Below are 27,765 nucleotides of genomic sequence, written 5' to 3'. Positions count from 1 at the left end.
AGATCATGAAGGTCATAGGAATTCAAAAAAGTCACAAAGACAGGGAGGTTTTCAGGTCTGGAAAGGACTACACTGACCAGGATGGCTTAAGGAACTGAAGAGTTGTTTTTCTTCAGTTAAGGAGAGATGTGACAGAACCCGGGATGAAAGGCAAAGGCAGAAACTTGGAGAGTTTTACTGATATGAGGAGCTTACAGGGATAAGCAGAATTGTAGGGGCTGATAGACATAGGGAAAGTGATATTTATGAAACAGACAATGGAGAAACTGACAGACATAGGGAGGGTTCTGTGGAACAGATGAATTTACAGACAAGATGGTGATAATGAAGCCTGAGAATTTTCTCATGTTCCTTGCCCAGCATTGTTCCTACATCATGCCCTCAGGGTCTGAATTAAAGTCCACTAACTCCTCCCTGTGCTGTTTACTGTGAGTGATCTTACTGGCTGCAGGATTTACTGAAGGCTCCAGATCTCACTCTCCATCTCTCTCTGGCTGACCAACTGTCTTCAATGTGGTGATGGACGAGACAGGAATTGGGAATTCTGCTGAGTCAGGGACATCAGGAATACCTACAGGAGACAGAGAAGTAGACAGAATGGGAGATTAGACTAATGCAATGAAGGTTACACATGGAGAATGGCACTGAGTCCCACAGAGATATGGAAATTCCCAGTCTCCATCCATGGCCTGTGCAGTTGCTTCCCTCTGGAGTGGAGAATGCTGTTGGCTCGAGATCTGGAGTAACTGCAAGAGTGAGAGACACTGATAGAGACAGCATTTAGACCCACACAGTGAGGGATATCACATGGAGAGAGACAGTGATATCAGCAGAGTGCAGGAATGTATCAGGATCACACAATGGTATCATCAGAAGTGGTTCTGACCAGTGAGCACTGCTACCAGTACTCAGGGAGGACTGAGCTATTTTATTGGGATAGGCTCCTCTGGGACCAGGATTATGCAGTGTGCCATAAACGGACACAGATGAGGAGGGGGACAGGTCTGAGGTGAATGGAAATTCCCAAGTCCAAAGAGAAAGGTTGAAATATTGGAACACTATGGAGATTAGATTAGATTAGATTAGATTACTTACAGTGTGGAAACAGGCCCTTCGGCCCAACAAGTCCACACCGCACCCGCTGAAGCGTAACCCACCCATACCCCTACATCTACACCTTACCTAACACTACGGGCAATTTAGCATGGCCAATTCACCTGACCTGCACATCTTTGGAGTGTCCTTGTTACGGTTCTGTCCTTGTTCTTCACCGCTGTCCTTCACCGCTGAAGCCATGATGCCAACTCTAAGACACCTCCTCCTACCACCCCCTCTACCATGACCCACCTCCCATCACCAAACCGTCATCTCCCAGAGCAGACAGAACCTCATCACCTCAGGAGGAGATGTACCACCCACAGCTTCCAGCCTCATTGTCCGGGATCCCCTACTGCCCAGTTCTACCTCCTTCCCAAGGCCCACAAGCCTGACCACCCTGGGCGACCCATTGTCTCAGCATGCTCCTACCCCACCGAACTCATGTCTACCTCCCTCGACATTGTCCTATCCCCCAGTCCAGGAATTACCCACATCCGTTTGAGACACCACTCAGACCCTCCACTCCTCCAAGACTTCCATTTCCCTGGCCCCCAATGCCTCATCTTCACAATGGATATCCAATCCCTCTACACCTCCATCCACCATGACCAGGACCTCCAAGCACTCCGTTTCTTCCTCTCCCAACGTCCACAACAGTACCCTACCACCGATACTCTCATTCGTTTGGCTGAACTTGTCCTCACCTTAAACAATTTTTCCTTCAAATCCTCCCACTTCCTCCAGACCAAAGGGGTAGCCATGGGCACCCGTATGGGCCCCAGCTATGCCTGTCTCTTTGTTGGCTCCGTAGAACAGTCCATCTTCCATAGTTACAATGGCACCACTCCCCATGTCTTCCTCCGCAACATTGATGACTGCATTGGCACCGCCTCGTGCTCCCTCGAGGAGTTTGAGCAATTCATCAACTTCACCAACACATTACACCCTGACCTTAAATTTACCTGGACCATCTCAGACACCTCCCTCCCCTTCCTGGACCTCTCAATCACTATTAATGACAACCGAATTGACACCGACATTTTTTACAAACCTACCGACTCCCACAGCGACCTAGATTACACATCTTCCCACCCTACCACCTGCAGAATTCCCAACCCCTATTCCCAATTCCTCCACCTCCGCCGTACCTGCTCCCAGGAGGGCCAGTTCCACCACAGAACACATCAGATAGCCTCCTTCTTTCGAGATCGGAATTTCCCTTCCCACATGGTAAAAGATGCCCTCCAACGCATCTCGTCCACATCCCGCACCTCTGCCTTCAGACCCCACCCCACCAACCGTAACAAGGACAGAACGCCCCTGGTGCTCACCTTCCACCCTACCAACCTTCGTATAAATCAAATTGTCCACCGCCATCTCCTCCACCTCCAAACGGACCCCACCACCAGGGATATATTTCCCTCCCCACCCCTCTCCACTTTCCGCAAAGACCATTCCCTCTGTAACTACCTGGTCAGTTCCATGCCCCCCAAAAACCCACCCTCCCTTCCTGGCACCTTCTCCTGCCACTTCAGGGATTGCAAAACCTGCGCCCACACCTCCTCCCTCACCACCATTCAAGGCCCCAAGGGAGCCTTCCACATCCAAAGTTTTACCTGCACATCCACCAATATCATTTATTGTATCCGTTGCTCCCGATGCGGTTTCCTCTACATTGGGGAGACTGGACACCTCCTAGCAGAGCACATTAGGGAACATCTCTGGTACACCCGCACCAATCAACCCCACCGCCCTGTGACCCAACATTTCAACTCCCCCTTCCACTCTGCCGAGGACATGCACGTCCTGGGCTTCCTCCGCCGCCACTTCCTCACCACCCGACGCCTGGAGGAAGAACGCCTCACCTTCAGCCTCGGAACACTTCAACCCCAGGGCATCAATGTGGACTTCACCAGTTTCCTCGTTTCCCCTTCTCCCAACTCACCCCGCTTCCAGCCTTCCAGCTCAGCACCGCCCTCATGACCTGTCCTAATGGACTATCTCCCTTCCCATCTATCCATTCCACCCTCATCTCTGACCTATTACCCCCATCCACACCCCCATTCACCCATTGTACTCTTTACTACCTTCCCCCATCCTCCACTCTGACCTATCACCTTCTTCCCCACCCCATTCACCTATTGTGCTCTATGCTACTTTCTCCCCATCCCCACCCCCTCTCATTTATCTCCCCACTCTGCAGGCTCCCAGCCTCTGTTCCTGATGAAGGGCTTTTGCCCGAAACGTCGATTTCCTGCTCCTCGGATGCTGCCTGACCTGCCGTGCTTTTCCAGCACCAATCTAATCTAGACTCTGGTTTCCAGCATCTGCAGTCCTTGTTTTTACCTTATTGGAGGAGGAGACTACCGAGATAAGGCATGTTGTAGACACTGAAGCAGATTACAGCGATAGGGATGGTAATCTGGAATGCAGTACATTTCAAATATGTGGAGGGACTATCGGGAAGGGAGGATGTTACAGCAATAGGATCAGTTATAAGAATTAATAATTATAGAAGACACTGGACCACAAGACATGCCATAGTGAGCTTTAATATAACAGAACTTACATTGGGGTGGTGATTGAGCCTGGGGTGTGTGTGTGCGTGTGTACTGTGCTCCAGCACTGTATCTATGCCATGTTGTGTTAACAGATGTTTGGAGTCCTCTCATTGTTCTTTGCTCTGTGCACTATGGGTGACCTGACTTCACGACAGGATTTATTGAAAGCTCCAGATCTCCTTTCCCTTTGTCTCTCTCTGGCAGACCAACTGCGTTCAATGAGGTGATGGACGACCCACCCAGCAGCTGGGAAGGCTATTGAGTCAGGACTTTCCTGAGTACCTACAGGAGACAGAGGAATAGACAGAATGGGAAATTAAACAGATGCAGTGAGGGTTACACATGGAGAATGGCACTGAGTTCCACAGAGATCTGGAAAATGGAGCGATATTAAGTAATAGTCCCAGTTTGCTGGAAGATGTCAGGATCACACAGTCATGTTGGAAGAATGGCTTTCGCTTCATGATGCCCTGGTATCAGTGCTCAGGGATGAGCACCCAGTGAGCAGGTGAAGTAATGGCCTAGTGGTATTATTGCGAGAGAATGTATCCAAAACCTCAGCTAATGTTCAGGGGAGGCAGGATTGAATCCCACCATCTGAAAAGGAGACATTTGAAATCAATAATTTTAAAAATAATAATTAACAATCCATAAATAAGTATGAAACCATTACTGATGTACAATAAATCCAAACACTTGTCCTTTAGAGAAGGACATCTGCCCATCCTCACGTGGTCTGCACGACATCCCCACAGCAAAGGGTTTGCCTCTCAATTACCCTCTGAAATGGCCAAGCAAGTTACTCAGTTCAAGGGCTTCTGGGACTGGGCAAGAAAGGCTGGTCAGCCAGAGACTCACACATCCCATACCTGATTTTAAAAAAAATCTATTAGGATGGTACCCCTGGAACTGTGCTGGACCAGTGTCCTGGCCAATCATGTCAGTAGGTTTATGGACAGGGCTTTAAACTGACAGAGAGGATGCAGGTGAAAGGAGCTTTCCAAATCCAAAGGGAAAAGGTAAAGCAATGGAACAGCATGGGAATGTGGCTGAACACAAGCAGACAGGAACAGGATGGGACAGAGTTTAACTAAAATTGTACATCAGCAAATAGATTTGTGACAGAAAATTGTGGAAGAGAGTAGATTATGTTTTTTTTTTGAATGGACAAACGTTGCTGCAATAAGGTTGATGGATTTGTGACACAGAGATAAAAGAGATTTAGACACCATAGAGACATGGATACAGGGTGAACAAAAATATTCAGTGGTTCGTAATCTTGTGCAAACTCAGGCAAAATGGGCAACGCTAACAATAATGTATAACAAAGGCATTACAGAGAAAGCATTTGGCCTCAGATCATGAAGTAGAGTCAGTCTGAATGTAAATTCTGGCTACTACTTGCCAAGGACACAAGCAGCAGAATAGTTTTAGCCACCGAACAGCATTTCATTGCTCATCACTGCATTTACCAGGAACTCATTGGAATTTTTTAACAAAGGCATTGTGATAATTTTGGAAAACGTCAATATTTGAATAATCTGGGACAATCACATGGACAGCATTGATATTGGAAGAGGAGTTCGGTTAATTTACTTTTCAGTGTTTCTTTGAAAAACACATTGTGCAACTGGCTAGAGACATAACTATCGCAGAGCGACCGTGTAATGAAACTTAGTGAATGAGTAATGTCACCTGGAGAGATCCTTCGGGAAATTGTGATAAAGTGCAGTTTAAATAAATATAAAGTTTTAAAGTGAATCACAGAAAGGACAAGCTACAGCTAGAAACAAAAATAGTCAATTACATGAGATTGAGAGGAGAAATGACCAAGGTAAACAGGGTAAACAGACTGAAATATGTGTCTGTAAATGAACAGTGGAAAACATTTGAAGGGACAATGCAAAATACTCAACAAATGGACATTCGATTGAAACAGTAAAAACCTCAGGAAGAAATTCCCACTGATCCCTCACTCAGGACAAAAGGAATCATACTAGATTATGAGGCTGAGAAGATCACCAAAAAGTACTTAAAATCCTGAAGTGAGAGTGTATTTTAGGAGTAAATGTTAATGGATTGCAATGGGTCTGCTCGCAGGAGGAGGGCTGTGGGAAGGGGAGTCACGGTCAGGGTTCATTGACACAATAGGAATAGGGAGAGGTGAAGGTGCTGGAGATGGTGAGAGTGGTCAGGGTGTTACAAAGCCAGTACGGATTGCTGCAGCTGGAGGGGTTTGTAGAGGTAGGGAGGGACATAGGTATTTTTAGATATTCATTCATGGGATGTGGGTGTCACTGCCTGGAACAACGTTCTTTGACCCCTCTGCTAATTACTGAGATGGTAGCTCAGAGTCAGCCATATTGCTGTGGGTCTGGAGTCACATGTCGGCCAGACCAGGTTAGAATATTTGATGTCCTTCCCTAAAGGAGGTTAGTGAACTAGATGAGTTCTTCCTCCTGATCAACAATGTTTTCATGGTGGCCCTATCAATGTCTTTTACAGCCACAACATGACGTCCCAACTCTTACTCTCAATGCTCTCCCCAATGAAGGTAACCATCCCAAACGCCTGCTTCACCAGCCTGTCTACCTGTGACACCACATTTAAAGAACTGTGTACCTGGGTCACTGGATCTCTGACTGAAAACACTACCCAGGGCCCGAACATTAACTGTACAAGTCCCACCCTGGCTTATTTCTCCAAAATGGAACATGTCACCTTTATCTAATTGAACTTCATCTGCTATTCTTCAGCCCACGATCCCAGCAGTACTGTCCATCCTGTTGTATCATAGATAACCGTCTTCACTGTCCACTTTACCACCAATTTCGAGTGTCACCGAAAACAATTACTTACCAGGAAACCAATATTCCCATCCAAACTATTTATCCAAATGACAAACAACAGGGGACCCACTTCACCGCTGGTCACATGTCTCCAGTCAGAAAAACAACATGTCTCCCACCACCCTCTGTCTACAACCATCAAGCAACTTTTGGATCCAGTTCACAAGCTCCTCCTGAATGCCATATCCTTTTTACACTGATCTGAGCTTATTACCCAATTTACCACACAGAACACAAAACACAGAACAGTCAGTTCAGCCCAAGACCCTTCGGCCATGATTTCATGCCAACCTTTTATCCAACTGTAAGATCAACATAAACTACATACCCTTCATTTTACTATTATCCACGTGTCTGTCCAAGAGTCTATTAAATGTCCCAGATGTGTCTAATTTTACTACCACCATTGGCAGTCCATCCAACCACCTACCATTCTCTATCCTCTTATCCATCCTCCAATCACCTTAAAATTATGCCGCCTTGTAATAGCCATTTATTCCATAGGAGGAAACGTCTCTGACTGTTCACTCTCTCTGTGCCTCTTATCATCTTGTTCACCTCCACAAAGTCACCCTGCCCCCTTCTTCACTCCAATGAAAAAAGCCTTAGTTCCCTCAACCTTTCTTCGTAAGAACTGCCCTCCGTTACAGGCAGCATCTTGGTAAATCTCCTGTGTACACTCTCTAAAACGTGCACAGCCTTCCTGTAAACAGGGGACCAGAACTGAACACAATATTCCAAGTGTGGTCTCACCAGGACTCTATAAAGATGCAGGAAAACCTCACGGCTCTTACAGTCAATCCCCTTCTAAGGGGAGCCAACACAACATATGCCTTTTGAACAACCCTACCAACGTGCGTGCCAATTTTGAGAGATCTATAGACACGGAACCCATGGTCTCTCTGTTCCTCCACACTGCCAAGTATTCTGCCTTTCACCCTGTATTCTGTATTCAAATTCGACCTTCCAGAATGAATCACTTCACACTTTTCCAGATTGGTCTCTATCTGCCACTTCCAGCCCAGCTCTGCGTCCTGTCAATGTCCCATTGCAACCTACAACAGCCCTCCACATTCCCCACCACACCACCAACCTTCATGATAGAGTCCCAAAGCTGATTGTTACAGAACCCCACTGGTCACTGAGCTCCAGGCTCAATACTGTCCATCTGCTGCCACCCTCTGTCTTCTCTGGGCCATCCAATCCTGTATCCATACAGACAGATTTCCCTGTATCCCAATTTTCCTTCTTTTCTGAATGAGCCATCATCATATTCTGCCATATCCTCAAATAATTCAATAAGGTTTGTGAGGTATGACCTGACCCCTCACAAACCCATACTGACTATCTCTAATTTAACTATGGTTTTCCAAGTAGTCGTAAATTCTGTCTTTAGAGTCCTCGCCAATAATCTGCACACCACAGACATTTGACCAAATCTGTAATTCCCAGAATTCTACCTCCGTTATATGGTCCAAACTCTACAAACGTTCTCTCCTCTGCCACGTTCCCCAGAATGACACTGGAGGGTGGAGGGAGTTACAGAGATAGGGAGGAATATCAGGACTCGAAGATTTTGCAGTGCCAAAAGGAGGTTTCAGTAATTGTGAGGTTTCATGGTGATGAAGGCATTTGAGGAGGGAGGGAGGGAGGATTGTAGGGAAATGAGAGGTTTCATAGTTTAGGTGCTTTGTTAGGACTGCAAGAGGTTACTGAGTTGGGGAGGGTGTAAGCACTGGTGGATATTACATAAACATGTGGGTTTGGTTGCAATGCAGGAAGAGGATTCAGGAAGCTGGAGAGTATGGGGTCTGAACGAGGTTACACAAATGGGAAGAGTTGTCAGGAGTGGAGGTGTTTACAGAGACAGCAATGGTCTGATCTGAAGCAGAGGACCCAGATTGGGAGGGGTGTGGGGACTGGAGGTGGTTTCACAGGGAAGGAGGACCATAGACCCACAGGAGATTACAGAAATGTGGAGATCTATAGGGCTGACGGGCTCATGGAGATGGGAATGTTGGGAGGGATAGAGAAGTTTACAGGGATAAGGATGTTTGTGGGCCAGGGCTGGATCACAGACAGGGAGTGTTTTAGGGAGCTGAGCAGATTACAGAGATAAAGATGTTTGTATCGACTGGAAGAACAAACAGAGACATGCAGGGTAGTCGTGACTGAAGACGTTTATAGAGATAGGAAGGCTTAGGTTCTTGTGGTTATGGAGGCTGTTGAATCTGGATTTCTTTTCAGAGACTGGGATAGCAATTTTGGTCAGAAACAGTTTCACAGATAAGGGAGCATAGCACAAACAGGAGGAAGTTGTAGAGGAAGGTGACGTTTAAACAGATAGTGGTGTAAGAGCTGGACAAGGTTATGGAGATGGGTAGATGGTGGAGAGACACAGGAGGAGCTTACATTGACATGGGGGTGATAGTGACAGGAGGGTGTTAAATAGATAGTGGGTTTTGTAGGGACTGGATTGGGAGAGGCACAGGCATGGAGTGAGTTCGACAGATCAGGATTACTGCAGAGACCTGAGAGGATTACACTGATCGGGATGGTGGTCGGGTCTCCACAGACTGGAAGAGATTTGGTAGATAGGGAGAGATGTAAGAGCTTCAGGAGCTTATGGAGAGTTGAAGCAATTTGCAGAGGTAGGTTTCTCAGACAGGAGTAGGTTATAGATAGTGAGGGGTGTGTGGTCTGAGTAAGTCAAAAAGAGGAGAGTTTTTGCGTCTGGAAGAGGTTACACTGACAGGGACAGTTGAAGAGACTGAAGCAAAAATGCATGGAGAAGGTTACACAGATAGGGAGGTGAGTAGGGACTGAAGGTGAATACACAGACATGGAGGGTTGTATTGTTAGACTGAGCTGAGAGGGATAGGGACTGGTGTAGGGATTTACACAGATAGGGAAGGTTGTGTTTTTGGAGAAGGTTACACTGATACAGACAGTGTTAGGGAGTGTTTAGTGGACTACAGAGGAGCTCAGAGAGAATGTATTATGGGGAGTGGAGGAGATTACAGACACAGAGATGGCTGTCGGGTTGAAAAGACCTTCTACAGATCCTCGGTGCTGTTAGGCTGGAGGGAGATTTTAACAGTGACTGTTGCCCAGACTTAATTACTTCACTGATATAGAGCAGGTCTCAGCATGTAACTGTCAAAGGGAAGTTGAGACAGTCCAGATGAGTTTTCAGAGATACAAATGTTTATGGGATTTTCAAGAGGAAACGAGGATTGGGAGTGCTGTACCAAATGGTAATAGTTATAGGGAGGGTTCTAAAAGCAGGAAGAGGTGACAGACATCGATCTTTGTAAGGACTGGAGAAGGTTACATAGGCAAGGAGTGTTTTCGAGTCTGGAGGAGATTACAGTGTTAAGGAGAATATTGGGGATAAGGCCAGGTGTAAGAGATGGGGATGGTTGACAGGGCTGGACAATAACCTGAATAGAATCGCCATCATGTGCAACCAGGCCATTCGGCCCAACCAGTCCATTCCAAAACTCTGAACAGCATCCTACCCAGACCCACCCCTCTACCTATACATTAAACCCTGCATTTCTCGTGGTGAACTTACTTAAACCACACATTCCTGAATACCACAGTCAATTTATGATGGCCAATCCACTGATGGTGCAAATTTTGGACACACACACACAGCAAGGGAGTGACACGCAAACACACACAGTGAGGGAGATACCCGCAGACACACAGTGAGGGAAGGACATGCAAACACACACAGTGAGGGGATACACACACGCAAATCGAGGGAGGGACACACGCACACACGAAGCGAGGGAGGGACACATGCACACAGCGAGGGAGGGACACACACACACAGCGAGGGAGGGACACGTGCACACACACTGAGGGAGGGACACACACACACACACCGAGGGAGGGAAATGCACACACACAGCAGGAAAGAGACACGCACACACACAGCGAGGGAGACACACACACAGCCATGCAGCGAAGGGACACACACACATACACACACACACTCACAGATACAGTGAGGGAAGGACATGCACACACAGCGAGGGAGGGACACGCTGAGACACGCAGTGAGGGAGGGGACATGCACATACACACCGTGGGAGGGAGATGCGCACACACACAGTGAGGGAGTGACACGCGCACAGCGAGGGAGATACATACACACACACACACACACACACAGTGAGGGAGGGACACGCACAGACACACAGCGAAGGGACACGCGCGCGCACACACGCACACACACACAGAGGGAAGGGCATGCACACAGCGAGGGAGGGACACGCTTAGACACGCAGTGAAGGAGGGGGCATGCACATACACACCGTGGGAGGGACACGCACACACAAAGTGAGGGAGCGACACGCAAATACACAGCGAGGGAGGGACACGCAAACACACCACAAGGGGGAAGGCACGTGCACACAAATTGAGAGGGGGCACACACACACGCAAAGTGAGGGAGGGACACGCAAACAGACACACAGTGAGGGGAATACAGAGAGACACACTGCGAGGGACGGGAACACACACACACAGCGAGGGACGGGGGGACACACAGCAAGCAAGGGAGAGACGTGCACACACAGCGAGGGAGGGACAAACACACACTCTTACGGTGAGGGGAATACATGCAGACAGACAGTGAGGGAGGGAGGGAGGGAAATGCACACACACTGCAAGGAGGGACACACACACACATGTAGAGAGGGAGGGCATGTGCACAGAAATTGAGAGGGGGCACGCACACACACAGCGAGAGGGGACACACAGACATGGCAAGGGTGGGACACACGCACACAGCAAGCTGGTCACACACACACACACACAAGGGACGGACACGCACACATACACACACAAACACAGAGCAAGGGAGGGACACGTGCACACACAGCGAGGGAGCGATACGCAAACACACACAGTGAGGGGGTTACCCGCAGACACACAGCGAGGGAGGGACACGCGCACTACACATAGTGAGGGGGTTACCCGCAGACACACAGCAAGGGAGGGACACATACACATACACAGAGGGAGGGACATGCACGCGCGCGCGTGCACACAAACACACACATAGAGCGAGGGAGGGAAGGACATGCACACACAGGGTGGGAGGGGCACGCAAACACGGTGAGGGAGGGACATACACACACAGGGAAGGAGGGACAAGCACACACATGGTGAGGGGGAGGGCATGTGCACAGAAATTGAGAGGGGATATGCACACACAGCGAGAGAGGACACGCACAGACACGGTGAGGGAGGACACGCACACATAGCGAGGGGGGAAGCGCACACACAATGAAGGGATATACACAAAGAGCAATGGAGGGACAGACACAAACACAAAGAGCGAGGGAGTGACACGCACACACAGAGCAAGAGGGACACACACATACAAAGCGAGGGTGGGACATGCACATACACTGCAAGAGGGACACACATACTCACAGCAAGTGGGACACACACACACAGTGAGGGAGGTACATGCGCAAGCACACAAACACAGACACACACAGCGAGGGAAGGACACGCGCACACAAACACGCACACACAGAGCAAGAGAGGAACACTCGCAAACACAGCAAGGGGGGAGGCACAGGCACACACACAGCAAGGGAGTGACACGCACACACACACACAAACAGAGCAAGAGAGGGACACTCACAAACACAGCGAGGGGGAGACACATGCACACACAAGAGGGAAGACCACACACACGCGTGCACATCTCAAGGGACACACACACACACACACACACACACACACACACACACACACACACACACAGAGCAAGAGAGGGACACGCACACACACAGCCAGGGATGGACATGCACACACAGCGAGGGGAGGGTCACACACAACACACACACAGAGAGCAAGAGAGGGACACACACACACAGCGAGGGGGAGACACATGCACAGCAAGAGGGACAATCACACATACACACACACACAACAGCAAGGGGGAAACGCACACTCACAGCATGGGAGAGAGACACACTTACACACACACACACACACACACACACACACACACACACGCACAGCGAGGGAGGGACACGCACACACACAAACAGCGGGTGAGGGACACACAAACACATAGTGAGGATGTGACACGTACACACACAGCAAGGAAGGGACACACACACACAGCGAGGGAGGGACGTGCTGAGACACACAGCGAGGGAGGGATACGCGCACACACAGCGAGGGAGGGACACCCACACACAGGGAGGGAGGGACAAGCAGACACACGGCGAGGGGGAGGGCACGTGCACAGAAATTGAGAGGGTGCACGCGCACAGAGCGAGACGGGACACGCACAGGCACAGCAAGGGAGGGACACACGCACACACAGCAAGGCGGGACATGCACTCACAGACTGAGGGGAGATGCGCACACACAGTGAGGGGGATATACACAAAGAGCAATGGAGGGACACACACACACACACACACAAGGGACGGACACACACAGACAGCAAGGGAGTGACACACGCACACACATCCAGGGAGGGACATGCACACACAGCGAGAGAGGGACACACACACACACACACACACACACACACACACACACAGAGCTAGGGAGGGAAGGACATGCACAAACAGTATGGGAGGCACACGCACACACAGCGAGGGAGACACACGCACACACACACACACACACACAGCGAGGGAGGGACACACACATACACAGCAAGTGAAGGACACGCGTGTGCGCACACACATACACACACACGTACACACACAGCGAGGGATGGACATGCACACACAGAGTGAGGGACATGCACATACATACACACACATACACAGCGAGGGTGGGACACCCACACACACACAGGGAAGGAGGGACAAGCACACACACGGCGAGAGGGAGGAAATGTGCACAGAAAGTGAGAGGGGGCATGCACACACAGTGAGAGGGGACACACACTGACATGGTGAGGGAGGGACACACGCTCACACAGCAAGGGGGATATACACAAAGAGCAAGGGAGGGACACACACACACACACACACACACACACACACACACACACACACAGCGAGGGAGTGACACGCACACACACACACAGTTAAGGGGATACATGCAGACACACAGCGAGAGTGGGACACACACACACACACACACACACACACACAGCGAGCGAGGGACACACAAACAGCGAGGGAGTGAAACATACACATACACAGTGTGAGAGAGTGACACACACACACACACAAACACAAACACACAGTGAGGGAGGGAAGGACATGCGCACACACAGAGCAAGTGAGGGACACACACTCACAGCAAGAGAGGGACACGCACACACACAGCGAGGGGGGAGACACATGCTCACTCAATGAGGGAGGGCCAAGCACACACACGCACACCAAGAGGGACACACACACACATACACAGAGCAAGGGGGGAAAGTCACACATACACAGCAAGGGAGGGACACACACAAACACACATACACATACACACAGCGAGCGCGGGACACACAAACAGCAAGGGAGTGAAACATACACACACATAGCAAACGAGGGACACACACACATACCCACACACAGGGAAGGAGGGACAAGCACACACACGACGAGGGGGAGGAAATGTGCACAGAAAGTGAGAGGGGACACACACTGACATGGTGAGGGAGGGACACACGCTCACACAGCAAGGGGGATATACACAAAGAGCAAGGGAGGGACACACACACACACACACACACAGCGAGGGAGTGACACGCACACACAGCAAGAGGGACACACATAAAGCGAGGGAGTGACACGCACACATACACACAGTTAAGGGGATACACACAGACACACAGCGAGAGAGTGACACACACACACACAGTGAGGGAGGGAAGGACATGTACACACACAGAGCAAGTGAGGGACACACACACACACAGCAAGGGAAGGACATGCACACACAGAGCGATGGAGGGTCATACACAAACACAGCGAGGGAGGGAAGGACATGCACACACACATACACTCACAGCGAGAGATGGACATGCACACACAGTGAGTGAGGGACATACACACACAGCGAGAGAAGGACACACGCACACACACAGCGAGGGAGGGACACACACACACACACACACACACAGTGAGCGAGGGAGTGAAACGTACACATACACAGTGAGAGAGTGACACACACACACAGCGAGGGAGGGAAGGACATGCACACACATAGAGCAAGTGAGGGACACACACACACAGCAAGAGAAAAACATGCGCACACACACAGCGATGGAGGGTCATACACAAACACACACAGCGGGAAGGAGGGACAAGCACACACACGGCGAAGGGGAGGAAATGTGCACAGAAAGTGAGGGGACACGCACACACAGTGAGGGGGGACACACACTGACACGGCTAGGGAGGGACACACGCACTCATACAGCGAGGGGGATATACACAAAGAGCAAGGGAGGGGGACACACACACAGCAAGAGGGACACACACACACACACACACAGGGAAGGACATGCACACACACAGAAAGGGAGGACACGCACACACACAGTTAGGGAGGGATATACACAAACACACAGAGCGAGAGAGGGACACGCACATAAACAGCAAGGGAGGGGCATGTGCACACATAAGGAAGGAGGGACACGCAGACACACGGTGAGGGGGAGGGCATGTGCACAGAAATTGAGAGGGGGCACACACACACAGCGAGACGGGACACACACAGACATGGCAAGGGTGGGACACACGCACACACAGCAAGGGGGCACAGGCACTCACACAGCGAGGGGAGATGCGGACACACAATGGTGGGGATATGCACAAAGAACAAGGGAGGGACACACACTCACAGAGCAAGGGAGTGACACGCGCACACACAGCAAGAGACACACACACACACACGCACAAAGCAAGGGAGGGACACACACACACACACACACACAGCAAGGAAGGGGCACACACACACACACGCAGCGAGGGAAGGACACTCACATACACTGTAAAAGGGACCCACATACTCACAGCAAGAGGGGAACACGTACACACAGCGAGGGAAGAACACGCACATGCCCAAGCACACAAACACAGACACACAGCGAGAGAGGGGCATGCACACACACAGCCAGTGAGGGACAGGGACACACACACACACACACACACACACACACAGAGCAAGAGAGGGACATGCGCACACACAGCAAGAGAAGGACACACACACACATGCACAGCAAGAGGGACACACACACACAGAGCAAGGGGGTAACTCACACATACACAGCGAGGGAAGAACACGCACACACACACACACAGCAAGGGAGGGACACGCACACACACACACAGCGAGGATGCACACACCGACAGCGAGGGAGGGACACGCACACACAGTGAGGGAGCAACATGCACATGAGGAAGCATACAAGCACAGACACACACAGCGACAGAGGGACAAACACACACACACACACACAGAGCAAGGGAGGGGCACACACACACACAGCAAGGGGGGACGTACACACACAGCGAGGGAGAACACACACACACACACACACACACACACACACACACAAAACCAGTGAGGGACATGGACACACACACACACAGAGCAAGAGAGGGTCACGCACACACACAGCGAGGAGGAGACACATGCACACACAGCGAGGGAGGGCCACACACACACATGCACAGCAAGAGGAACACACACACAAAGCAAGGGAGTAACTCACACACACACAGCGAGGGAGGGACACACACATACACAGCAAGGGAGGGACACACACACACACAGCAAGGGAGGGACACACACACACACAGCAAGGGAGGGACACACACACACACACACACACACACACACACAGACACACACACAGACACATACACACACAGAGCAAGGAAGAGACATGCACACACAGCGAGGGAGGGATAAACACAACACACACACAGCAAGGGAGGGACACACACAGACAGTGTGGGAGTGACACGCATACACACGCACACACACATACACACACACGCAGCGAGAGAAGGACACTCACATACACTGTAAAAGGGTCACATATACTCACAGCAAGAGGGGACACATACACACAGAGTGGGATGGACACGCTCATGCTCAAGCACACAAACACAGACACACAGCAAGAGAGGGGAACACACACACACAGCCAGTGAGGGACATTGACACACACACACACACACACGCACACCGACAGCGAGGGAGGGACACGCACACACAGTGAGGGAGCAACATGCACATGAGGAAGCACACAAACACAGACACACACAGCGACAGAGGGACACACACACACACACACACACACACAAAGCAAGAGAGGGACACGCGCACACACAGCGAAGCGGGAGACACATGCTCACACAATGAGGGAGGGCCAAGCACACACACGCACACCAAGAGGGACACACACACAGCGAGAGAGGGACACACACACACACACATACAGCGAGGGAGGGACACACCCACACAGTGAGGAGGGACACACCCACACACACACAGTGAGGAGGGACACACCCACACACACACACACACACACAGAGCGAGGGAGGGACACGCATCGAAGGGACACACACACAGACACAGCAAGGGAAGGACATGCACGCGCACATACACAGAGAGTGAGGGACACACACAGTGAGGGAGGGACACACACACACAGCAAGGGAGGGACACACAGACATGGCAAGGGTGGGACACGCGCACACAGCAAGCTGGTCACACACACACACACACACAAGGGACAGTGAAAAACATGCAAAGCGAGGGAGTGACACGCACACATACATACACACATAAACACAGAGCAAAGGAGGGACATGCACACACGCAAACATGCACACAAGGGACGGACACATACACGCAACGCGAGGGAGGGACATGCACACACACACACACACACACACACACACACACACACACACACACACAAAGCAAGGGACAGAAACGTGCACACACAGCACGGGAGCGACATACAAACACACACAGTGAGGGGGTTACCTGCAGACACACAGCGAAGGAGGGACACACACACATACAGTGAATGAAGTTACACATGTCGAGGGGGAGGGCATGTGCACAGAAATTGAGAGGGGGCACACACACACAGCGAGAGGGGACACACAGACACGGCAAGGGTGGGACACACAGACACGGCAAGGGGGGACACACAGACACACAAGGGACGGACACACGGACACACAAAGCGAGGGAGGGACACGCACACATACACACACAAACAAACACAGAGCAAAGGAGGGACACACACACACACAGCGAGGTTGAGACACGCAGACACAGCGAGGGTGGGACATGTGCTCAGAAAGCGAGAGGGGACACACACACACAAAGTGAGGGATGGTGATACACAGACAAACGCACACACAAACAAACACACACAGTGAGGGAGGGACACGCACACACACTCAGTGAAGGAGGGACATGCTCACACACAGCGAGAGAGGTACAAACACACACAGTGAGGAGAGTTTCACACACACACACACACAGTGAGGGAAGGGGACACGCACGCATACACACACAAACACAGAACAATGGAGGGACACGTGCACACACAGTGATGTGTCTCCTCGGACGTGTAATCGTCCAGCTCTCACTCCAGTCTGCTCCCTCACAGGGTCACTGTCTCTGTGACTCCCAGGTACAAGTAGGCCTCGATCCTCAGTGCTGGTTTATATTCTCTCAGGTGGGAGTCAGCCTCAAGCTCCTGCTTCAAGTTGCTCCCTCACACGGTCACTCCCTCTGTGACTCGGTGCTGATTTCGAGCCTCCTGCTCTGCTTTTTATCCAAATCCAAGTCCCAGTCGGCCTTGACCCTTGCTGCTGATTTATATTCTCCCGCTTTGTGCTATTCTATCTCAGGTTCCCTCCCTTTGTGACTCCCAGGTAATGGTAGGCCTCAAGCCTCAGCTGAGATTTATAACATCCCATTCCGCACTGCTCTCTTACAGGATCATTGTTGTACCTGGAAGACAGTGGGGAAGAGGAGGATTAGACAGAGCAGAGTGTGTTACAGTGATTGAGGGAGCTGTAGGAGATGAAACAGGTTGTCTCGGGAGCAAGGCAGACCTGCAGTAACTAAAGAACGTTACTGGAAGATACAGTGAGAGTTGCAGACACTGAAGAAGGCAAAGGAAATAGAGAGATGGTGGATTGTTCATAACGGAGCTTTGTAGAGTCTAAAGGGCTTCAAAGTTTGGGAGAAGATTTGTAGCACGGGTGCTCGTTGTTGTGGTTCTGTTCACCGAGTTGGGAATTTGTGTTGCAGACGTTTCGTCCCCTGTCTAGGTGACATCCTCAGTGCTTGGGAGCCTCCTGTGAAGCGCTTCTGTGATCTTTCCTCCAGCATTTATAGTGATTTGTATCTGCCGCTTCTGGTTGTCAGTTCCAGCTGTCCGCTGCAGTGGCCGGAATATTGGGTCCAGGTCAATGTGCTTAGTGATTGAATCTGTGGATGAGTGCCATGCCTCTAGGAATTCCCTGGATGTTCTCTGTTTGGCTTGTCCTATAATAGTAGTGTTTTCCCAGTCGAACTCACGTTGCTTGTCATCTGCATGTGTGGCTACTAAGGATAGCTGGTCGTGTTGTTTCGTGGCTAATTGGTGTTCATGGATGCGAATTGTTAGCTGTCTTCCTGTTTGTCCTATGTAGGGTTTTGTGCAGTCCTTGCATGGGAGTTTGTACACTACATTGGTTTTGCTCATGCTGGGTGTCAGGTCCTTCGTCCTGGTGAGTTGTTGTCTGAGCGTGGCTGTTGGTTTGTGTGCTGTTATGAGTCCTAGTGGTTGCAGTAGTCTGGCTGTCAGTTCCGAAATGTTCTTGATGTATGGTAGTTTGGCTAGTCCTTTGGATTGTGGCATGTCTTCATTCCGTTGTCTTTCCCCGAGGCATCTGTGGATGAAATTGCGTGGAGTTTGACCCCATCCCGCAGCTCACCAATAGGATAAACAACACACTGAGAAACCTACAAAAAAAAATGGACAGATAACCAGGTTTGACCAACAGAGAATGAAACCTGAAAGCAACAACACCCTCAGATTCTATGGACTACCTAAAGTGCACAAACCAGACATCCCACTCAGTCCCATAGTATCACGATCAGGGACACCATCACACAAACTGGCTAAAGAGCTACAGCAGAAACTGAAACACCTGATCAGCGGATCCAGACACTCTGAACAGTCAACACAGGAATTCTTGGACATCATCAGAAATATACACATAGACAAGGAAGAAACTATGGTCTCATTCGATGTAATGGCCCTGTTCACCTCCATCGACAAAACCCTAGCCAAAGAAACAATAGCCAACCTGCTGGACAGACATAACAGACAACAGGATGGTGTACATATCAACAAAGACATCATACTCAAACTACTGGACCTGTGCCTCACAACACACTTCACATTCAACAACCAAATATATGAACAAATCAACGGCACACCCATGGTAATGCAAAGATTAGAACAAACAGTCTTACTGCAAATTCAACCCAAACTCTGGGTCAGATATGTGGAGGACACCTTTGTAATCATTACAAACACAGAAATAGAGAACACACACCGGATCATCAAAGCCACACTCACAGGAATCCGATTCACTAGAGAGGAAGAAAAGGACTACCAACTCCCATTCCTAGAAGTGATGGTACAGAGAACACCGAACGGAGAATTGACCACAAAGGTATACAGGAAAACCACACACACAGACCAAGTCCTGAACTATGAAAGCAACCACCCACAATAGAAGTTGCATCAAGACACTGTTCAAAAGGGCCACAACACACTGCAGTACACCAGAACTGCAAAAAGAGGAAGAAGAACACCGATACAACGCCAAAAACGGATACCCCCACAATTTCATTAGGGATTGTCTGTATGGATTTGCTAGACAACTGTCCTCTGATATTGATGAGGGCAGTGCAGATGATGTGGTTTATATGGAGTTCATTAAGGACTTTGACAAGGTCCCACACGGAAGGCTGGTCCAAAAGGGAAGATCCCATGGGATCCAAGGTAAGTTGGTAAATTGGCTCCACAATTGGTGGAGGGTTGGTTTTGTGATTGAAAGCCTTTGCCCAGTGGGTGTACCACAGGGATCTGTGCAGGAACCATTGCTGTTCATTGTGGACATTAATCACTCGGATGTGAAAGCAGAAGGGAACATTAGTAGGTTTGCAGATAACATGAAAGGTGAGGGTGTTGTCCACAGTGAGGGGGATGGACTCAGGCTGCAGTCTGATATCGATCAGATGATAAACTGAGCAGAGTAATGGCAGATGGAGTTTACTTCTGATCACTGTGAGGTAATGCACTGTGGGAAGTCTAATAAACAAATGATATACATCATGAAGGGTAGGTCCGCCTGGAGAACTGAGGAATACAGGGACCTGGGTGGACAAGTCCCTGGATGTCTGAAGGTGTGAGCACAGGTAGACAGGGTGGGGAATACACCTGAACTGGGAGCAGGAGGGGGACCCACATTCTGATGGGGGAACGTTGCTGGAGCTGCTCGAGAGGATTTAAACTCGTCTGGCAGGGCTGTGTGAACCCAAAGAGTCGTAAGGGCAGAAAGAAAGTTGAGGCTAGTACAAAGGTTCAAAAGAGCAACATAAGTAGACAAGGCAGGCAAGAACATAACAGACAATTAGGGAAAACTGGTGGATTAAACTGCAGTTATTTCAATGCAAAGGGCCAGACAGATAAGGCAGATGAACCCAGAGCATGGATGGGAACATGGGATTGGGATCCCATAGATATTACAGAAACACAGCCGAGGGAGCAACAGGAGCAGCAGCTCAATGTTCCGGAGACAGATACTACAGGAAGGATAGAACAGGAGGCAAAACAGGAGGAGAGCTGGTGGGTTTGATTGGGGGAAACATCCCAGCAGTACCTCGAGGGAGGATTCATGTAGGATCGCCCAGTTAAACGATATTAGTGGAACCGAGAAATAAAAGTTGGTCATTAGTTTTCTACGATCGTGCTACAGCGATAGGCAATGGGAGATGAAGGAGCAAAAATGTCAGGAGACTTCAGATATCTCTTAGAATAATAGGGTTGTAATGATAGGGGATCTTAACCGTTCCAAACCTGGACTGGGATTGCTACTAAGTTAAGCATTTGAATGGAAGGAATTTGTTAAGTGTGTTCTGAAAACTCCCAGACATTATGTAAGTGGCCTAACTGGAGAATGGGGCTAAACCTGACCTCCCCTTGGGAAACAAGGTCAGGAACAGGACTGAGGTGTTAGTGGGGGAGCACTTTGGAAAGTTACCACAATTCTATTAGTTTGAAAATAGCGATGGAAAAGGACAGGCCTGGTCCACAAGTTAAAGTTATTCAATGGAGCAAGATAGTATTAGACAGGAATTTTTAAAGTAGATCTGGGGAGGCTATTTGCAGGTAAACGGAAGTCTGGCAAGTAAGAATATTTTAAAACCGAGATAAAAGGAGCGTTCAGCGCCAGCGTGTTCCTGTTAGTGTGCAGCTCAATGCTGACTGAATTAGGAAACACTGGCTGAGTTTCGAGGCTGTGGTCAAGAAAAAAGGGGTCACATGTCAGATATAATTGGCTGACTGAAGGGAATTCCTTCAGGAGCATCGGGGCTGTAGAAATACACTTAGGATGGAAATCAGGAATGTAAAATGGGGACACAAGATCGCTTTGGCAGAGAAAGTTAAGGAGAATCCAAAGAGACTCTACAAGTGTATTCAGAGCAAAAGAAAAGCTCGGGACAAACCTGGTCTCCTTAATGATCAATGAAGGCAACGATGTGTGAAACTACAAGATCCAAAACAAATATTTCTCTTTGGAACTTACTGTGGATAAAGACTGGGGCAGTCAGGGAACTAAACAGTGTTTGGCCTGACCACTATTGGAATACTGTGTGTAATTCTGGTCTCAATGCCATCGGAAGGATGTCGTGGAACATGAAAGGTTTCAGAAGAAATGAACGAGGATGCTGCCAGGGTTGGAGGGTTTGTGCTTCAGGGAAAAGCCTAAATGGGCTGGGGCTGTTTTCATTTGAACATGGGAGGCTGAGGAGTTACCTGATAAAGGTGTTTAAAATCATGGTGGTCATCGATAGGGTCAATAGACAAGGTCATTTCCCCAGGGCTGGGGATTCCAAACTGACAGGGCATAGCTTTAAAGTGGGAGGGAAACTTTTCAAAGGGACCTAAAGGACAACTGGTTCTGGCAGAGTCTATTGAATAAGAGAAAATAGTGGAGGGTGATAGAAATACATTTAAAAGGCATGTGGATGGGTATATGAACAGGAAGGGTTTAGAGGGATACTGGCAAAGTTCTGGCAAAAGTGACTAGATACGTCATGCAGGAGTTGTTCCACAGTTGTTTCCGTGCTATACATCTCTGTGACTGAATGTCTTGGAATGAGTCCACATTATCGAAGAGGAGATGCTGGAAGTTTTAAAACACAAAGGTAGATAAATCCCCAGGCCCTGATCAAATGTATCTCAGGACATTGTGGGAAGCTGGTGAAGAAATTGTAGGGCTCCTAGCAGAGATATCTGTACCATAGTGAGCTATGTGTGATAGGCAGGTAGACTGGAGGGTGGCATTGTGGACAGTGAAGAAGGTTTTCTGAGATTGCAAAGGGATCCTGATGAAATGTGGGAATGGCTGAAAAATTGTAGATGGAGTTTAATCTGAATAAATGCGAGTAATGCAATTGGTACAACAAACACAGGCAGGGCTTGCACAATTAATGATAGGACCTTCGGTAGTGTTGTAGAACAGACGGACCCCGGGGTTCAGAAACATAATTCTTTGAAGTTTGCAACATGGAGAGATAGGATGGTAAAAAAAGGTGCTTGCCTCACTTGCTTTCATTGCTCAGTCCTTTGGATACAGGAGTTGGGAAGCTTATTTGAGATTACACAGGCCATTGGTGAGTCCTCTTCTGGAATACTGTGTCCAGTTCTGGCCGCCCAGTTATAGGAAGGATATTATTAAGTTGGAGAGGGTTCAGATGAGATTTACTGGGATGTGGCTGGTTATGGAAGTTTTCAGTTATCAAGAAAGGCTAAATAGGTTGGTATTTTTTCATTGAAACCTGAATGTTGACAGATGACCTCATAGAAGTTTATAAAATAACGAGGGGGATAGATAGAATTAATGGGAGTTGTCTTTTCCCGTGGACAGGGGAGTTTCAAGACTAGGAGCTACATTTTTAAGTGTAAGAGGAGAGCCATTTAAATAAAAAGACATGAGAGGCACATTGTTACACAGAGATGGGTTGTGTGTGGAATGAACTTCCCAAGGAAGGGGTGAACTTGGGGACAATTACAATGTTTAAAAGACATTAGGATTAGTACAGGTTTGAAGGGATATGATCAAGGAACAGGCAAGTGGGACGAGATCAGTTTTAGAGTATGGTTAGCGTTAACCAAGCAGTGCGGTATGACTCTCTGACTATGATTATAATGATGTGTCATTAATTAAGAAAGGCTGCAAGAGGAAGCCAGGGAACTACAGACTGATGAGCCAGATATCAGGCTAGGTCAGTTATTGGAGGTCATTTTGAGAGGTAGGACTTACATGCATTTGGAAAGACAAGGACTGATTACGGCAGCCAGCACGGTTTTGTGCCTGGGAAAACATGTCTCACAAACTTGACTGGAGTTTGTTCAAGATGTGACCAAGAAGACAGATGAAAGCAGAGCAACAGATGCTGTTTCTGTCTTCAGCAACTCTTGGTCAGGGTGTAGCATGATACATTGGTTAGTAAGGGTAGATCACAAAGGATCAGGGAGAGCTAGCCAACTGGATACAAAATGGGATGACAGTGGGAGACAGAGGGTGGTGGGAGAGGGTTGTTGTTCAGACTGGGGCCTCTGACCAGCAGTGTGCTGTAAGGATTGGTGCTGGGACGACTGTTGTGCACCACTTACATAAACAATTTGAGTGAAAATTTAGGAGCCCCTGTTATTATGTTTGTGGATACCAAGATTAGTGGAAGAGTGGACAGGGAATATAGTTATTGAAGGGGATGTTAATCAACTGGGCTAGTGGGCCAAGGAATGAATGATGGAGTTTAATTCAGGTGTTGGATTTAGTTCAGACAAACCAGGGGGGACTAATACAGTTAATGGTAGGGCTCTGGGCAGTGTTGTCGAACAGAGAGAGACCAAGGAGTGCAGTTACATTGTTTCCTGGAAGTGGCATTTGTGGTGGACAGGGTGGGGAAAGCAGCATTTGGGACACTTGCCATCAGTGGCCAGAGCGTTGAGTACATAAGTTGGAGATATTTGTAACATTGCCTAGGAGAAATATTGACGACAGAGGAGGCCACGGGGTGACGTTATAAAGGTTTATGAAACCATGTAGGGTCTAAGTAAGGTGAATTGCCAAAGGTAGGTGAGTCCAAAGCTCGAGGCATAAACGTGAGGTGACAGAGCAAGGATTTAAAGAGGGAGCTGAGAGGCAACATTATCCACAGAGGATGGTGCATGGATGGAATGGACTGCCAGAGGAAATGGTAAAAACAAGTACAATTACAACATGGAAAAGACACTTGGTCAGGTACATGGAGAGGAGAAGGTTTGAAGGGATATGAGCCAAACACAGGCAAATGCAACTCATTCCATTTAGGAAACCGCAAACAAAGAGTCATGCAGCACAGAAACAGACACTATGTCTCCAATTGTTGGAGGAGCAGACTATCGAGACAAGACATATTGTAGAGACCGAAGCAAGTTACAGCGATAAGGATGGTCATCTGGACTGGAGGTTTCAAACATGACAAATAATTGGTGAGAGGGGAGGAGGTGACAGAGATAGGAACTGTTATAGGAGTTAGAATGATTGAAGACACTGGTCCACAAGATGACCCATAGATACAGTGTTGGAGAGGGAATAGGGAACAGAAAGATCCCAGGCAGCATTACTACACTCTCGTTGCAGGCCTGCATTCCCCTCTGTTATCCTGGTGCTCACCAAGACAGCAAACACTTGGATTGAAAACTGGGAACTCCCAATGCTATCTCAGTACAACAAAACTTAAAGTAGGGGTGGTGATTGACCCAGAGGTGTGTCTATACTGTGCTCCCCCTCCAGCACTATGTCTATGTCATGTCCTGTTAGCTGATGTTTGGAGCCATCTCATTGCTCTCTGCTCTGTGCACTGTGAGTGATCTTACCTGGCAGCAGGATTTATTAAAGGCTCCCGACCTCCCTGACCTTTGTCTCTCTGGCTGACCAATCATCTTCCCAACTAGCAGTTGCCAAGTCTATTGAGCCAGGAACTCCCTGAGTACCTGTAGAGGACACAGAAATAAGCAGAATGGGAAATTAGACTGATGCTGTGAGGATTACAGATGTAGAATGGCACTGAGCCCACAGAGATCTGGAAAATCCCAGTCTCCAATCCTGGCCTGTACTGTCTCATCTCTCTGTAGTGGAGAATTCTGTTGGCTCAGGATCTGGAGTAGCTGCAAGAGTGAGAGACGCTGACAGAGGGATCAATTAGACCCACACAGTGAGGGATACCACATGGAGAGATACTGAGTGATATCACCCGAGTTCAGGATCATATAATTGTGCGGAAAGAAAGGGTTTTGATTCATGTTACACTGGGATGCGCAACCTGTGAGCAGACGAAGTTATGGCCTAGTGGTATTACTGTGAGGCAATTTATCCAGAAACTGAGCAAGTGTTCTCTGGACACAGATTCAAATGCCACGATTGCAAATGATTAAATGTGAATCAAATGCTTCAAAAAAGATGTAATTAAAAACATGTAAGTGAGTATTAAACAATTACTGATGTTAAGAAAAATCTATCGGATGCATTCCTGTCTTTAGTGAAGTAATCTAAGGTGGGACTGGGATATTACAGGTATTATAGAAACAACAGCTGAGGGAGGGACAGGACAGGCAGCTCAATGTTCCAGGGGACAGATGCTGCAGGAAGGACAGAAGGGGAGCTGAGAGAGGAGGAGAGCTGCTGGTTCTGATTGGGTGAAACATCACAGCAGGACTGAGAGAGGATATTCCTGCAGGATCGCCCAGTGAAGCTGTGTTCATGGAATTAATCAATAACAATGGGGCTTCCCTTTCCTCGGATTGTTCTACAGACCCCGAGAGCCCCGCCCTCCTGCGCCTTGACCTTCTCAACATGGCGCCCGTTAGGCCCGCGCTCCCTCTTCCCTCAAACAAATGGCGGCCGTGACTCTGGGCCGCTTCCCTGATCAGAGACCGCCACCTCCTGACCAGGGCCTGGAGGGTCTTCTACGGTTTTTTTAACCTTTATCCGGGACTTGTGAATTCTCTCCGCTCCTTTCTCCCAGGGAGGCTCCCGCACACCGGCTCTGAGCGCCGCCCTCTGAAGCCGATCGCAGCCGCTGCCGGAGAAAGCAGCTCCATGTCGCTCTCTGTCGTGATCAATGTGACACTGCGCATGCTCTGCATAGAAACCAAACCGCGCGTGCGTCTGAGGTTATCGGTGAGTTTGTAGAGAATATTCATAACTGCACAGACTGATGGGTTAAATATTAGTCATTAACAATTGCTTTATCGAGTAGTCATAGAGGTTTCTAGCATGTGAATAGGTTGTTCTGTCCAACTCAACCAGACCGGCTAGGTATGTAAATTAGCAATCGTTCTGGGAGTTTGAAAAGAACTTTCTTACTCGAGTTGTGCAAATCATTGGAAATATGTAAGTTATCAGATTTACATCTCAATTATTTCTTAAAATCTCACATTGATTTCTGAGAGAGGTTTAATACTCCACTATGTGGTGGGAACGATCAATCCTGCAAAACAGTTTGTTTTCTGACCAATCCTGAAGCGTTCACTCCGGGAGAATGTTTTGGCCCCGCTCCTCACTCACTCTGGTTGGAGGATCGGCCGCTGCTCGGTCCTCCAGTTCCACCCCTTCCTCCCAATTGCAGAGTTGATTCAGGCGTGACTTAGCAGGCAAGGGAGAAGGCAAGTTAGAGTCAATGCCTTGTGATGCGGTGAAAATACCCCAAATCTTGGATCGAGAGGCTTGAGTTCAATTCATAGCTTGTGCAGGTGTGTGTAATAAAAACTTTGAACAGGTTCATTCGGAAAAATATGGGAAGTCCGGAACAGAGTTAAAAACATAGAAAATGCATGCAATGTGGTGGGGCTCTCAATGCCCAGAAGATTTTCACCTTTACCAAGTGTTTCAGGACCTCAGTCCTAGTACTGACTGTTGCACTCCTAGTGCACAGCCAGATACCACTGTTGTGGGGAA

At 48.9% G+C, this 27,765-nt stretch overlaps 1 long non-coding RNA gene across 1 annotated transcript; it reads right to left on the bottom strand.

The window, feature by feature from the left end:
* Positions 1-12,262: 12,262 nt before the first annotated feature.
* Positions 12,263-26,910, bottom strand: LOC140487226 (uncharacterized). Its single transcript, XR_011962799.1, has 3 exons — positions 26,791-26,910; positions 25,686-25,802; positions 12,263-19,486 (listed from the first exon to the last, which is right to left on the bottom strand). It is a non-coding gene; the product is annotated as an uncharacterized lncRNA (long non-coding RNA).
* Between the last annotated feature and the right edge of the window lie 855 nt (positions 26,911-27,765).

The sequence above is a fragment of the Chiloscyllium punctatum genome, chromosome 16, assembly GCF_047496795.1.
Source record: "Chiloscyllium punctatum isolate Juve2018m chromosome 16, sChiPun1.3, whole genome shotgun sequence".
NCBI lineage: Eukaryota > Metazoa > Chordata > Chondrichthyes > Orectolobiformes > Hemiscylliidae > Chiloscyllium > Chiloscyllium punctatum.
Note: the sequence above shows the minus strand (reverse complement) of the source record. Positions and strands in the feature narration are given on the sequence as shown.